Below are 14,946 nucleotides of genomic sequence, written 5' to 3'. Positions count from 1 at the left end.
GGGTTTCATGCATCAAAGAGGGAATTACAACACAGACCCCGAAGAGGTAGGCGCGGAGATTTCAGTGAAGTGCTATCTGCCCCGAGCTACCTGGCTCGGAGGAGGGGCTCCGGCCACGGGACCGCACGTTTGTATGATGTTCCCTCAGGCTTTCTGCTTCTTTCTTTATGGGCCAGAGACGTGACCCTGCCTGTGAGCACCTGCTGTGAAGATCCAGTTTTAAACTGGTCAGTTTGGGGGGCGCCTGGGTGGTTCAGTCTGCTGAGCGTCCCGACTTCGGCTCAGGTCAGGATTTCACAGTTCATGGGTTCGAGCTCTGCGTCGGGCTCTGTGCTGACAGCTCAGAGCTTGGAGCCTCTTCGGATACTGTGTCTCCCTCTCTCTCTGCCCCTCCCCTGCTCTTTCTCTCTCTCTCTCTCTCAAAAAAAAAAAAAGAATAAACATTAAAAATGTTTTTTACTGTTTGGTTCATGACGTGGCCTATCAGGCTGGCCTCATTGTATGAGCAGACCCTAAATTAGTCGCGCAAAGGAAATTGCTTAGCTGATGTCATGCGCTGATCCCAATGAGAAGGTCCCCCTCCCCTCCAAACAGAGCCAGGGGCCAATCCCTTCGCTCCGCTGAGGGGTCTGGAAGGGTCTGAGAACGGGAGGTGAAGCCAGCATGCACAGCGGCCAGCAGGCTCCGTGGCACGGTTCCTGGGAAGGCAAGCTTCTGCTGCAGTCGTACACCTGCCCGGCACCAGTTCAGCGAATGCTTTTCGATCTACGGATATAGACAGAATCCTTCCATTGTTGCCAAAGTGAGATTTCACACGATGATGCAGATTTTCTAGCCAGATGGCTCCGAGAAGCTCTAGGAGCCCCAAGATGACCCAGTAAGATGGGAGCTTAGGGAGCAAGGATTTGTGGGGTTTCCAGGAGGATTGCCGAGTCTAGAAGGAACAACCTGACTGATGTCTGCTATTCCACCATCAGAGCTCCGGCGCCTCAGGGCCTTGGAGGTGCTCAGGCTTCACGGCCTCCCTTTAAAAGTTAGACTGTGGTGGGAAAGTCACACCCTGTGCCATTATTAGTAACCGCTATTAGGTCAGATTAATATGGACAAGCGACGATAGAGTGCTGGCCAGGTCAGCACTGAGAAGTCGGGGCAGCAAAAGTGAAATCAGACAGAAGAACAGTCCAGACCCTGTACACAGTCCTCTCTAATCCCTGGGAGTTTAGATTCCATCCGCTTTTAAATTGAGGGTAAGTGAACCCTGAAACGAGATTACGGTTAAGGTGGGGGAGAATCTAGGAGGACATCTCAAATGAGGGTGGGTGTGGGATGGGGTCGGCGAGACAGCGAGGCACTAATGCATGATGCACGCGCATGGGCTGTTTGTCTCGGATGACCTCCATGGCCACTTTCTTTTTTTAAATTTTTAAAAATGTGATTTATTTTTGAGAGACACACAGAGGCAGCGCGAGCAGGGGTGGGTCAGAGAGAGAGGGAGACACAAAATCTGAAGCAGGCTCCAGGCTCTGAGCTGTCAGCACAGAGCCCGACGTGGGGCTCGAACCATGAGATCATGACCTGAGCCAAAGTTGGATACTTAATCAACAGCCATCCAGGCTCCCCTCCATAGCCACTTTCAACCCCAAAGAGTTTACCTTCCATTCCTGAGATCCGACTCCTGAGGGGGAAGCTAGTGTTGACTCTTCCTGGGAGTTACAAGGCTTCTATCCTGCCTGGGCAGCGAAAGAAAGCAGGCTTCCTTCGCCCACTGTGATGCTTCTGATATGTTGATTTCTTGGGACACCAAAGCATTGGATTTTCTAGGAGTCAGGATCCACTGGAAAGCAACATGGGGACCTCTGCAAAGTCGAAGTCGTTACCACGGGACTGTTCACACTTCACCTGCGATGCTGTGAAGGGAAGCCTTCTGGTCTCCCTGTCCCACCCAGGCGCTAACTATGAACAGTACTCTAGTATGTCTAAGCCATAATTGTAAGATGGGGAAACTGAGGCCCAGCCAGGGAAGCGACTTCCCCACTGCTGGTCACAGAAAGAATTAGAATAAGTCACTAAATCCCCATTTCCTTGAGCTCCAGGACCCACGTTCTTCTCTCTGTGCCCCCAGCATCCGATCACGCCCCCCGCACCCACCCCCCCCTACTCCAGGCAGAGCTCCTAGGTGCTTCCTGCGTCCTGTGTACAATTGTGAGGATTTATTGTAGCTGGGATTTTGTTTCAAGCCTTTAATATGATTAGCAAACATCAAATATCAAAAGCTTATCTAGTAAACACCTCCCGTCCATGCCATGGATGTCATGGTCAGCTTCGGATTGAAGTCGAGTCACATTTCAAAACAGATGCAATTTCAAGAGGCCAGAGCAAGGCCGCCCACATCTGCCGGCTGTGATCTCTCGTCTGCAGTAAATGGCATTGTTGGAGAGCTGGGCTGTAAAACATCAGCCTGGTCAGCGCGACCCGCGTACAATGCCTCGAGCTTTCCGGGGGATTTGAAAAATGCAGCCCAGCACTCTGAGTCTGGTGGGCCGTCTCCCGGGGCAAGGGCGAGCCGTCCGTTTGGCACTGGCACGTTCAAAGCAAATACTTATTATCTCCAACCAGAATTCCAGTGATCCTGTTAGGAGCGGCAGGGTTTCCAGGAATGGTCCTGGTGGGAGCGAAGGTCAGGGGAGATGCTGAGCGCGTGTCAGGCTTCGCTGCCTCTCACATCTCTCCACCAACACCCAAGACAGCATACTTCCGTCCTCGCCCTAGAAATGGGATGGAAAAAAATGTCTTTGTTCCATTTGTGAGTAACAGCGAAGAGTGAGCCTCAGGCGTATGCTCGGTGCCTGGTTTCCCCCGGGTCCCCAGCTATGGTGGCTAACTGCGGTGCCTTTCCTTAGGAGCAGAAGGTGGGCTCTGCCGGGGCCCCCTGAGCACACAGGCTCGTCTTCAGGGACACGGGGTGTGTGTGGTGGGGGGCGGGGTGCAGGAGAGTCTGAGCATTCTTCCTAAGGATTTCAGTCACCGCAGCACACTCAGTGCCGTCACCGGGCGCCTCTCTTTCTGCTGCTCACATGGGAAGGAGACACTCTATCTGGGGTACTAATGTTTCTCTGGGCGCCACAGTCCGTGGATGTGAGTGACCCGTTCCAGCTGTTTCTGGCGGCGGCTCCGGGACTGGCTGCAGCCCGGTGGGTGGCAGGGCGGCTTCTACCGTGGAAAATGCGTCCCTAATGGGGCAGCAGCTGCCATGGGCAGGAGCCGGGGGCGTTGGTGTAACGAGAGAAATTGCGCTCTGCCACCGGGTCTGGCAGAGCTCACCCGTAAAGGAAGATTTGCTGCTTCTAACAGGGGAGGTATTTTCTTGGTTTCGATTCCTAGAAGCTTATGAGGAGGCGGGGCGGACCCCTGGGACACTTGTCCAGGGCTCCTGCGAGGGCCACTGTTAATGGCAGCTCAGGATCCGAGGTGGGTCTCAGCGGGGCTGCCCCGGGTCCCAGCCAGAGCTGCGGGTCCCCGGGGCTCTCTGGGCACGCACCCCACTGCAGGTGCACGCCGAGGCTTGAAGGACCCATGAGAAGGGGGAGAGGGGAGGGCTCACTGGGACAGAGCGGCAGTGGGGTGGGACTGGAAGGGACTTTCAGAAATGATCTTTCATCATCAGATACCGCCATGGCCAGTGGCTCAGGTGATTGGCATCCCCCCAAGGGCTATGACTCAAGTTCAGGGAGGATTTAATTTTTCTTTAATTTAGCTTTTAATATATATATTTTTAATCAAAGGTATAGATGGATATTGTTTCAACAGTTCTGCAAGGCTTAAGGAAAGCAAGTGTCTAGAGCGCCTGGGGGGCTCAGTATGTTAAGCGTCTGAGTCCGGATTTTGGCTCAGGTCATGATTTCATGGTTCGTGAGATGGAGCCCAGAGTTAGGCTTTGTGCTGAGGGTGCTGAGCCTGCTTGGGATTCTCTCTCTCCTTTTCTCTTTGCCCCTCCTCCACTGGCACAATGCCTCTTTCTCTCTCAAAATAAATAAATAAACTTAAAAAGAAAGCAAGTTTCCTCCAACTTCTTCCTCCGTATTTCCTTCTCCCCTCGAGGTGTTAACTTTTAACTCTTAAGATTCTGGTCATTTCCCTCCACCTCTTTCAGTGAGATATTACTTTTTGATGTGACAGTTTGAGGAACACTCTGTTGGCTTTTCACCGTGGAAGATGACAATTTAGCTTCTTTTTGACTGTCCCTCATCTCAACACTTGTTGGCAGAAACATTTTATTCCTCCTGTAAATCACAACTTTGGAAAGGGGCCAGAGAGAGGGTGCAAGAAACAGCAGAGAGCTCAAGCTCCCCAAGCGAGGGCAAGATAAAACGATTTCCCAGTGACTCGTGGCAGACGTGGAGTTTGGAGCTAAAATTATCCAGGTGAAGGATGCTTGGTACGTGCAGACCCCAAAGTCACACAGTGTATGCCACAAGGCATGTATGGACAGCGTGTGTCATTCCCCACCTCTTTATCCTCTGTGGGAGGGGACCTAGCTGGGTTAGACACACACTCTCCCCAGAGCGCAGGAGACCCAGGAGAGGTATGCGGGGGGCATGTAAATAACGGAAGAGCTATTGGCAAATGCATTAGAAGTGAGCCATCTGTTCCTGCTACAGAACAGGTCCATGAAAATATGATTTGGATCACAAGGTCCCAGGAAAGGAAAGAACCTGTTTACATGTATGATAGGCATGACATGGAGTGTCGTGCCCATAAGAGAAGGTGCTCAAAACATATTTGCCTTTAATAAATGAAGCAGCTCATTTTGCAGGTGGATACACTGAGACTCAAAGAATCAAAATAGCGTGCTCCAGGTCATACAGAAGATTGATGGTGGGGTTGGTAGAGGGACCTGGGGCCCTCCCTCCCTCTGGATCCCCCCTCCTTCTCCGTGCTGGTGTATGGAAGACCACTCAGACTAGGTATTGTTACAGGTGCTGAGGATTAAAAGGACAGAAGACCAGGTCCTGAGCCAGAAGAGCTAAGAGTTTACTTGAAAGACAAGTATATAAACCATGGCAGAAGAGTATGGGCTTGTGATAGCGGTGCACATAAGGAAGGTAGTTGAGGAAGACAGAGAAGGGACAGGTCACTGATCAGGAATCAAGGAAGACTTCCCAGAGAAAGTGATGATGGAGCTTGATCGTGAAGGAAGAGTAAACCTCACCTAGGAGGAATATAGTCAGCCTTTCATTACATGATCGTACGACAATGTGCGTGGAAGAGCCTGGAAGCTGGTGATCAGGGAGGAGACGCATGTGCCTAATCAGGGGAGAGGTGACATGGGATTGAAGAAGCAGGACAGTGGCCCAGGAAAACAAGGGGGCAGATGGGAGACATATTTTGGTCCAAGGCTCCCAGAGTCCTGATTCATTTAGGGACTTGAATGGTAAGGTGATTCACAAGAGATGAGAGAGATTTTTTGGCCGAGGAAGAGGGTGAGTTCAGGTTTGACCCTGTAGATGTGACAGGTGAGAAATCTAAGGGGAAACGTTCAGTGGGCATTTGAGTTTGCAGGGCCACAAACACAGAAGAGAGGATTGGAGTGGGGGTCAGGGGCCGAGGCTGGCTATGGAAGCTGTAGAAAGGAGCTTCTGCCAGGGGCATGGGAGCGAGCGGAGAGCACCGAGGAGCATCTTCATGTCAGAGATGGCGAGAGGGAGAATTCGACAAAGCAGAACTCAGAGATATAGAAAGAGCTCCTCTCAACAAGAAAAAACAAATTTTAGGGAGGAGATGATGGTCACCATGTCTAGTGCAGCAGGAAAGTCTAGAGAGGAAAGTCTAGAAAGTTAGGCCGTCCGATGGTAGACAACATTGGTGAGGGTGGTGTTGATGGAATCCGGATGGTGGAAATCAGGATTCACTAGGGTGTTAAGCCCGTGGGCGGCAAATCTCCATGCCTTATAGGGAGGCTGGCTGGCCTTGGGATGAACAAGATCGGTGTGCCTGAGGATACCATTCTGCAATGCCCGCTCCTTGGGACCCACTGATGAGCTGCCCTAGGACACAAAGAACAGTAAAAATAGGGTTCCAGCCCATGTTAAGCCCAAGCCGGGTAGACTGGTGAGAGAATCTGCCTTCTGGTGACCGTGTGCCCTGGTCATTGTGTTTTCTTCTACTCTGACCGATTTTTACGTTTATGAGCAGCCAGGGGTGTTTGTGTCTTCCCATGGAGCTCACTCAGAGTGAGATACTGCAGAACCAGAACCTGAGGATTAACTACAGCCGAGTTTCTTTTTATTCACTAACGAGGTGTCCTTCTTTCTGATGTGGCAACGAGCTAAGCAGTTTGATGTCTGTTCTTTAGGGAATCAATCAGCAAATCATCTTGTGTGTATGCATGGTCTCTAAACCTTGGCTTGGATGAAGAACTTGCATTCATTCTTCGGATGAGAAAAATAAGCGATATAGACCCCAAACAGATAGAAGTGGGGTGTGGGTGGGTATGTTATAAGGATTTCAGCTTATTTACTTAATAAGACATTAGATACCAGATAAATTTTAAAAAATATGTGACTTTACCACAGATTATTTCCAGATTGTTGCTCATTTAATATTTTCCTTTGGGTTTCCACAGTGCATTGGTTAGAGGCCTCGTACTGGTTTAGGCAAAACAATACTGAAACTTGTCATTATAATTCTGCTTCTTCCAAAGAGGATTAGAAAGACATTGGAGGAGCCAAGATGGCGGAGAGGAAGGGAGCTCTGTAAACTTCCTCTGCCCCATCGATCAAACTGAGAAGGACATTGCTCTCATCTGCAAGAGCGGAAGGAGAAAATACGGACTCCAGAAGGAAAATAACCTGAAGGATACCTGAGTGAGTGAGTGCTAACTGGGGAGATTGGAAAATGGGCCAGTCCGAGACTGGCAGGGGAGGTGGGAGCCCCAGCCCAACGTGGGGCAAGCGCGCGCGGAGCCCGAGAGACAAAGGGACAGAAAGACTGAACATGCTCAGAGTACTGTCTCTGAGAAAGAGGTAAAAAATGCTGAACTGCGCTTGGAGAGAGAAGCTCACTCCATAGATAACTGCTGGGTAGCCAAAATTCCGAACCCACGTGGTGCAAGGGAAGGAACAGCTTCCAGCCCTGCGCCATCTTGGCGGGGAGTCAGTGGCTGTGGCAGCGGCAGGGCCAGGGGCGCTCACTTTGACCTCAGCTACGGGAGTGGGAGCACACACCTCATCTCCACGGCGCATCTCGCCCCCAACATTGGCCGTGCGAATCCCGAATCCTGGGTGCCAACAGGGAAAAAATAGCCCCCACCTCTGGGCGATCCCGGCAGGGAGTTGGCGACGGTGGAGGCCTGGGCGCGCTCAGGCTGTAGGAGCTCCCAGCTCATTTCCGGCAGCGCCCCTGCCTCGGGCAGCAGCTGCGCACTCATTCCTCCACCAACGCAAACGTGATCTGGCTGGGGGTTGGGTCTGTGACGCACGCACTTCACCTCCTGCTGCGCATCTCACCTCAGGGAGGGGCAGCCGAAATCCCTGCCTGAGCCAAGACAAACTGATCCCTCCCCCTAAGAAGGCAGCCACCAAAGCAACTACATCTCATCTGTGGTAGCATAAAAGTGCATGGACTGGACCTTTGAACCGAGGCGGGCCTGGAAAATACAACTCGGCTCAACCGCGGCACAAGGAGACTAGAAAGAGCTTTCAGTATTCATGCCAATGAAACAAAACCGTTAATGAATAAGAAAGGAAAAGAAAGATGAGAATCTCATAAATGGGGTGAAAAACATGACAGGTGATTGGGATAACAGGGCGTTGCAGGGAGCATGGCCTTTAGCTTCAAGCATCTTGGTCCCAAGGCAAGAAGGAAAACAGGCTGAACTAAAGAGCTGTCCATATCAAATTCACACAAAAATATGATCAGAAGTGACTTTAGCCATGATGCAATTATATTCTTGGTTAAAAGGGTAGCCGTTTTGGATAAAGTTGGGATGCAGGATGTTATGCCCGCCTACTTCACCCCGAAGTACTGGTGTCAGGCTTCAGGGAAGAGTGTCAGTCATTTTTCTCATTCAACAGCGTTGTTGCACATATGGGGAAACTGAGGCCAAAGAAGTGAATCCAGTTGATTGGTTGGTAAATCAGGACTGAATTCTATACACTCTACCTGCTTTTCTGTTTATAAGGATTTCAGGATTCTTTTTAATTTGAGTGGCATTTGATTTTCATAAATAAAATTCACTAAAAATTGGTCAATTTCACCAGAGATAGGTACTGTTAGTATTCAAAATGCATACATACATATACACATGTATGAAATTTATAGATTATATATCTTTCTTTAAAGAAACTTATACATGTGAAGGTATTTTCCTTCTTTTTCCCTTTTGACCCCCTTCCCCCATATATTCCGTCTCCTACCCTCTGGCTGGCAACCGCCGATCTGTTCTTTATACCAAGGAGCTTTTTTTTATTTTTAATTTTTTTAATGTTTATTTATTTATTTTGAGAGCAAGAGAGAGCATGCAAACGTGAGCCTGGGAGGGGTAGAGACAGAGGGACAGAGAGAGAATTCCAAGCTGGCCCAGCATTGCCAGCACAGAGCTCCATGCGGGACTTGAACTCACAAACTGTGAGATCATGACCTGAGCTGCAAACAAGCATTGGACGCTTAACTGACTGAAGCACCCAGATGCCCTATTACCACTTCTTCTTTATCCATTCATCCATTGAAAGATACTCGGATTGATTCCATATCTTTTTATATATTTTTTTATGTTTTATTTATTTTTGAGAAAGAAAGAGAGCGTGAGCAGGGGAGGGTCAGAGACAGAGGAAGACACAGAATCCGAAGACAGGCTCCAGCCTCTGAGCTAGCTGTCAGCACAGGGCCCGACACAGGACTCGAACCCACGAACCAAGAGATCATGACTTGAGCTGAAGCTGGACGCTCAACCGAGCCACCCAGGCACCTCTGACTCCCTGTCTTGACAATTGTAAATAATGCTGCAATGAACATAGGATGCATATATTTTTTCAAATTAGCTTTTTTGTTTTCTTTGGATAAATACCCAGAAGTGAAATTGCTGGATCATATGGTAGCTGTACTTTTAAAGTTTGAGGAACTTCTGTACTGTTATTCATAACAGCTACACCAATTTACATTTCCACCCGCAGTGCCCGAAGGTTCTTTTTTTTTCCATATCCTCATAAACACTTGCCATTTCTTGTCTTTTTGATAATGGCCATTCTAACAGGTGTAAGATGATATCCGTGGTGGTTTTGACTTGTACCTTCCTCATGATTAATAATGCTGAGCATTCTTTCATGTACCTGTTGGCCATCTGGATGTCTTTTTTGGGAAAAATGTCTATTTAGAACTTATGTTCATTTTTAATTGAGTTATGTATTTTTTGCACTACTGAGTTGCATAGTTCTTTATATTTTTTAGACAATACCTCCTTACATTCTTTATCAATTTATTTCTGCTTTTTAAAGATTTTAAAAATGTTTTTATTTATTTTTGAGAGAGAGAGAGAGAGAGAGAGAGAGCATTAGCAGGGGAGGGTCAGAGAGAGAGGGAGACACAGAATCCAAAGACAGGCTCCAGGCCCTGAGCTAGCTATCAGCACAGAGCCCGACATGCGGCTCGAACCCACGAACCATGAGATCATGACTTGAATCAAAGTCAGACGCTTAACCGACTGAGCCACCCAGGCACCCCTATTTCTGCTTTTTAAACTTAACACATCGTGAATATTTTACCATGATGGTAGGAATTTTTCTGTAATGTGATTTTTAATATTTGTATAAGATATTATCACATGGATGTATCAGACAATGACCTTAGGTGAAAGATCGACTGTATTTTGTTTTCCAGATAAAATCTGTTTACAGCTATGCACATCAGCCCAGCCTTTGGGGAACAGACAAGGAATTTTCTAGCTTAGAGAGCTTGGCTGTACTTACCATGTGGTGGTATTTGGGCACTACGGGTCCTTGGTTTCCAAATTCCTGAGTGACTTTGATTATTTCAGTACTTTCTGCCTGTGAGGAAGCCGGGGCGTCGCCTGTCAGTTTGATTCCTGCAGCTGGGGGTGCCCAGCGTGGCCCTGTGACTGGCGGGAAGCCCTCCACTCTTGCCCAGTCAGCCCAGGAGCAAAAGAAAAACCATGGACTTTTCCAGCACAGTTAGTAGAGCCTTTAAAGGGGTTTTGCCTTTACCAAAGAGATTCTTCGGAATTTTGGAATGGCCGACATGAAATTGTTTCCTACAAGACTAACAAATCAGGAAAGAATGAGGCAAGATGCCCAGAGAAATGACCTTAGGTCATTGCCAGGTCCTTAAACTGCCTCCTGAATCATCAAAGAAAGATTGCATTACTGCCAGGACGGTTATAATGTCAGGTTCAATTTATTATGTCTGGATGCCTTGAAAATTAATCATTTAAGTATAAGTATTTTATTATTTATGATGTATGCCCTGCTGACTTCAAAAATGAATTAGAGGTAGCATGCTATATTTTATTTTTGTGTTTTATCTGTATTTTTGTTAAAGGAAAAAAATAGGGTGTTCTAACAACAACAAAATCCCTTGTGCTGCCCTCACTTTCTGATTTTGCTCCATAAAAGCAACCAGTTTTAACACCTAACGTGGGTTTCTACATGATTTATTTCCATCTTCTACGTGTTTATATTGCTATTTTTAAATTTATTAATGCTAGGCATTATCCATACTGACTTCCAGCACACCACTGTTTGGTTTGTTGACGGAGCACATCGAGAGTGAGATATTACAGAATCAGAATCCAGGAAGAATATATTTAACCTTCAGGTTCCTTTAGTAGAGTTGAGAATTTAAATCCCTTATAACTGTACCCTTCACTTCCTCTCTTTCTAGCCTCCCAATAGAATTACTTTGTAGGTAAATCGATAGTCGGTATTTACTTTTTTACTACGAAAACGTTTCCCTTCTTTTTCAATAATTTTTTGTTTTTTTTCTGGAGTTAGTAATTCCCTGCATAAGATATGTACTCATTTTTAATTTTTTAAAAATCATTAAGTTTTATCAATCGTGCTTTGTAAGTGCTTATGTAAAGCAGACCATTTATGAGTTGCATTCTCCCACCTCTAGAACACTCTCATTGATCTTTGTCTTGTGCTCTAATTTGGGCTACTTTTTAAGCCTGAGAGGCAGCTGTCATTCTGGGATGTGGTAAACTGTATGTTAAAACATATTCACTGCCCCTTCTTGGAGAAGATTAGATCGCTGAGTCCCATTGACATCAGTCTTGGCCCTGTGACCTGCTTTGGCCAATGAAACATGAGTAGAAGGGGTGTGTGTGTGTGTGTGTGTGTGTGTGTGTGTGTGTGTAACTTTTGAGAAGAAATCTTAGAGCCAGAGTATGGTTTGCTATGGCCTCTTTTATCCTCTGCCATGATGGCTGTTAACATTTCAGATAGAGGATGTTCCACTGAGTCAGATCTGAAGCAAAACTGACATGGAGCAGAGCTACAGCCAACCCACGATGGACAGGTAGCAAGAAATAAAACTGTAGTTGGAAGCCCCAACCCACCCTCGCATATTTTGCCTTGGATGTTTGACTTATCATTGCTGCCTTTCTGTGTTGGCTAATCTGCTCCTATTCATCTGCTCAGCTGATCTATCACCTTTCTCTCACTTGCTCTCTCTCTCTTTCATCATCTATCAACCGATCTGCTTTGTTTTTTAATCCCTTGTTTTGATGTAACTTAACCCATGCCAGCTTTCTAAGAAAAGGTGTATGGGATGTAAAATTTTTGAGTTATTGAATAACAAAAATTTCCTTTACTCTCTTTTCACATTGTTTAGCTAGTTTGGCTGGGTATAGAGATCTATGTTGAAAATCACTTTCTTTCAGAAATATGAAGACATTTTTCTTTGTTTTCTAATATTTTATGTTGCTATTGAGAAGTCTGATGCCATTCTGATCCCTAATCCTTTGGATAGAATTTAATGTTCTAGTTTTAAGATCTTTCCTTATCTCAGGATTTTGAAGCTTTACACCTAGGTAACTTATTATGGGTCTTTTTTCTTTTTTTTTTTTTTTCTTTTTCTTTTTTGGTATACTTTCAATCCTGGAGCTCATTCATGCCCTTCTAGGAATTTTTCTTTAAAATAATTATGTCTTTAATAATTTTCTCCTCTCTGTTTTTTCTTTCTGTAAATAGCATTAGTCAGATTTAAAAAAAAATTTTTAGATGTTTTATTTATTTAGAGAGAGACAGAGCATGAGTGGGGACGGGCAGAGAGAGAGGGAGACACAGAATCTGAAGAAGGCTCCAGGCTCTGAGCTGTCAGCACAGAGCCTGACAGGGGACTTGAACCCACAAATGTGAGATAGTGACCTGAGCTGAAGTTGAAGGCTTAACTGACTGAGCTACCCAGGTGCCCTAGTCAGATGTTGAATACCATGGATTGATCCCAATTTCATCTTTTGTTTCTTATTTTCCAATTCTTTTGGATATATACTCACATTTCATTGGCTATATATTTTAATTCCCATATGTTCATATACATATATATGGGTAGATAGATATAATATAACAAAACAGTTCAAAGATTCCATAATTGTATTTTCTGATCTTTCTATTGAATTTTCTATTTTAGCTATTTCATCTAATTCAAAGGAATAATTTATAAACGATACAGAAAAGATGACCTCGAAGATCTAAATCCATGATATCTAGCCTTAAAATTTGTATGAGCCTACAAGTCCCTGAGTTTAGTGTCTCCAGATGAAAAGAATAGTTTCCAGAAAGGAAAAGGACTTATCTAAGGTGACATACCACTTCCTACTTCTGGGTCAGCTACCTTTCCACCAGAGTTATGCCTTTTCACTTAATCATGGCTAAAACTTTGTTTCACCTCTGGAAAAGGCACTTTTTTTCCCCCCTAATTTTTTTGGTTATTTTTGAGAGACACAGAGAGAGAGTTCGAGCGAGCATGCGAATGAGTGGGGGAGGGGCAGGGGGAGACGCAGAGTTTGAGGCTGGCTCCAGGCTCTGAGCCGTCAGCACAGAGTCTGACATGGAACTCATGAACTGTGAGATCATGACCTGAGCCAAAGTCAGGTGCTTAATTGACTGTGCCACTCAGGTCCCCCTGGAAAAGACACTTTTAAAGTTAACTCCTGAATGCAAGTACATAATGAAGATGGGTTGAGGCAGCATTGAAAAGTAGGCACTTAATGTAATGGGGAGCGACCCGGAAATCTACTTCCTCTTGCGTCTCTGACTTTCACTGATTTTGACAATTCGTTTCATCCGTCTAGAGGAAAAATCTATCTTCATCTTTGGGGTCTTTATCTACAAACCAAGTAGCTTGTAGTAGGTCATTGCTTCTCGAAACACATTCCTCGGAGCCCCGGAAGTTCCCTGGGTGCCTTGAGCCTTGCCGACCTAGGGGCGGGGCTGAAATAAGGAAGAGGCCGCAGGGCTCTGAGCCCTTTCTCTGCGTCTACCTGAGCAGCCCCCTTGGGTCTGTTTTGTGTATTTGGTTTTCATGTAAGCTTTTATCTCAAAAACAAGATTCTGTGGTTAAATGTTCCAGCACCACTGAACTAAACTTCTCTAGCCTTTCTTTTGGCAATGTATTTTTCCGCCTCTCTGATTATAGATGTTCTTTCAGAGGCTCATTCAGACAGGCTCAAATTTATATGTTGTTGAGCTCTTTGGAGTTCCTATAAATTAGGATGCACATCGAGATAATTACCATTCTGGAATTCTAAGCACTTAAATACAAGTCAATCCTTATAACCGCCTTTTAAACCAATTGCCTCACTGCAGACGTGGTCACTCAATATATATTATCACATGCCAATAAGCCAGGACACCCGATCCCGCAATTTTCCGATTAGATAGTCCGGAGGGGTTAAACCCAGAATGTCAGCTGTCATTCTGATGGTGGGCTCTTGCTTCTCTCTACAGTCTAACTCTGGTAGTGAGGCCACGCACCGGGGCAGACCCAACACCTCCCATCCCCTAGGCTCTTAGAGAGTCATGGAATGGGCCAGCTTGCAACCCCTTGCTTTTGGCAAAGAAACTGGTTTTCTGCTGTGCCCAACTATGTCTGCCAATCACGAAAGGAAACAATAGATCCAGGGCAAGCACGACTATCAAATGGTGGCACCGGAAGGGAGCAGGTCGGTGTCTGAGCCTGGGATTCAGATAGCCGAGGTCAGCAGTGGACCCCAAAGGACCACGGGGATGGGCACACCTGCTCTGAAGAGGGGTATGGGGACCTGGGGAGCTGAGGCAGAGAATGGTTTTAGGACTCTGTAAAATCAGAATGAACTTCATAGAAAACCTTTAGAAACGATGTGGTGGAGCACATGGAAAAACGAAAAGCCAGAGAAGTGATACTCCCTGCCCAGGATCACCCTTAGGGTCCCTTCTTCCAGTCTACACTGGGAGCCTTCAGGCCTCTCTCAACAGGGACTGGGCACGCAAATAAGGTACCTGGCAAGGAGTGCATCCTTGAAGGGGAACCTTCAGGAGGGAGGGTGAGGAGGTGGTGGTTTCCCACCATGAGCCCTTGCTCAACAGGCAGAAGCCAGTGCTCCAGTAGCCGAGCCCAGACCAAATTGATCCCAATGTGAGGCTCTCAGCCCCACCCTGGACTATGGACTCCAAAGACTCTCCAGTGTATGCAGGGAATTTCCTCCTGCCTCCCTTGGCTGCCAGCCGGAACCAGTCTGTGCCTGCTAAGTTAATCTTCAGTGAAAACTACAACCGCACCCCAAACCCTTCAGTCCTTGGGCCGCCTCTGCACTGAAGCGTTTGTGGTGTGTAGCAGGGATGGAGCGTCCTGCCCTTTCTGAGGTCGACAGTCTGTGACGATTCTGATAGGGAACTCACACATATCATTTACTTCCGTAAATAGTCATCCCATTAACGAGCGTCCACCGAGAGA

General features: G+C 46.7%; 1 long non-coding RNA gene across 1 annotated transcript; it reads right to left on the bottom strand.

The window, feature by feature from the left end:
* Positions 1–2,195: 2,195 nt before the first annotated feature.
* LOC115289187 lies at positions 2,196–10,107 on the bottom strand. The gene is made up of 2 exons (XR_003907449.1): positions 9,963–10,107; positions 2,196–2,765 (listed from the first exon to the last, which is right to left on the bottom strand). It is a non-coding gene; the product is annotated as an uncharacterized LOC115289187 (long non-coding RNA).
* Positions 10,108–14,946: the final 4,839 nt, after the last annotated feature.

This window comes from Suricata suricatta, chromosome 4 (genome assembly GCF_006229205.1).
Source record: "Suricata suricatta isolate VVHF042 chromosome 4, meerkat_22Aug2017_6uvM2_HiC, whole genome shotgun sequence".
Lineage (NCBI taxonomy): Eukaryota > Metazoa > Chordata > Mammalia > Carnivora > Herpestidae > Suricata > Suricata suricatta.
The sequence above is the reverse complement of the archived record's forward strand: the minus strand, read 5'-3'. Positions and strand labels throughout refer to the sequence as shown.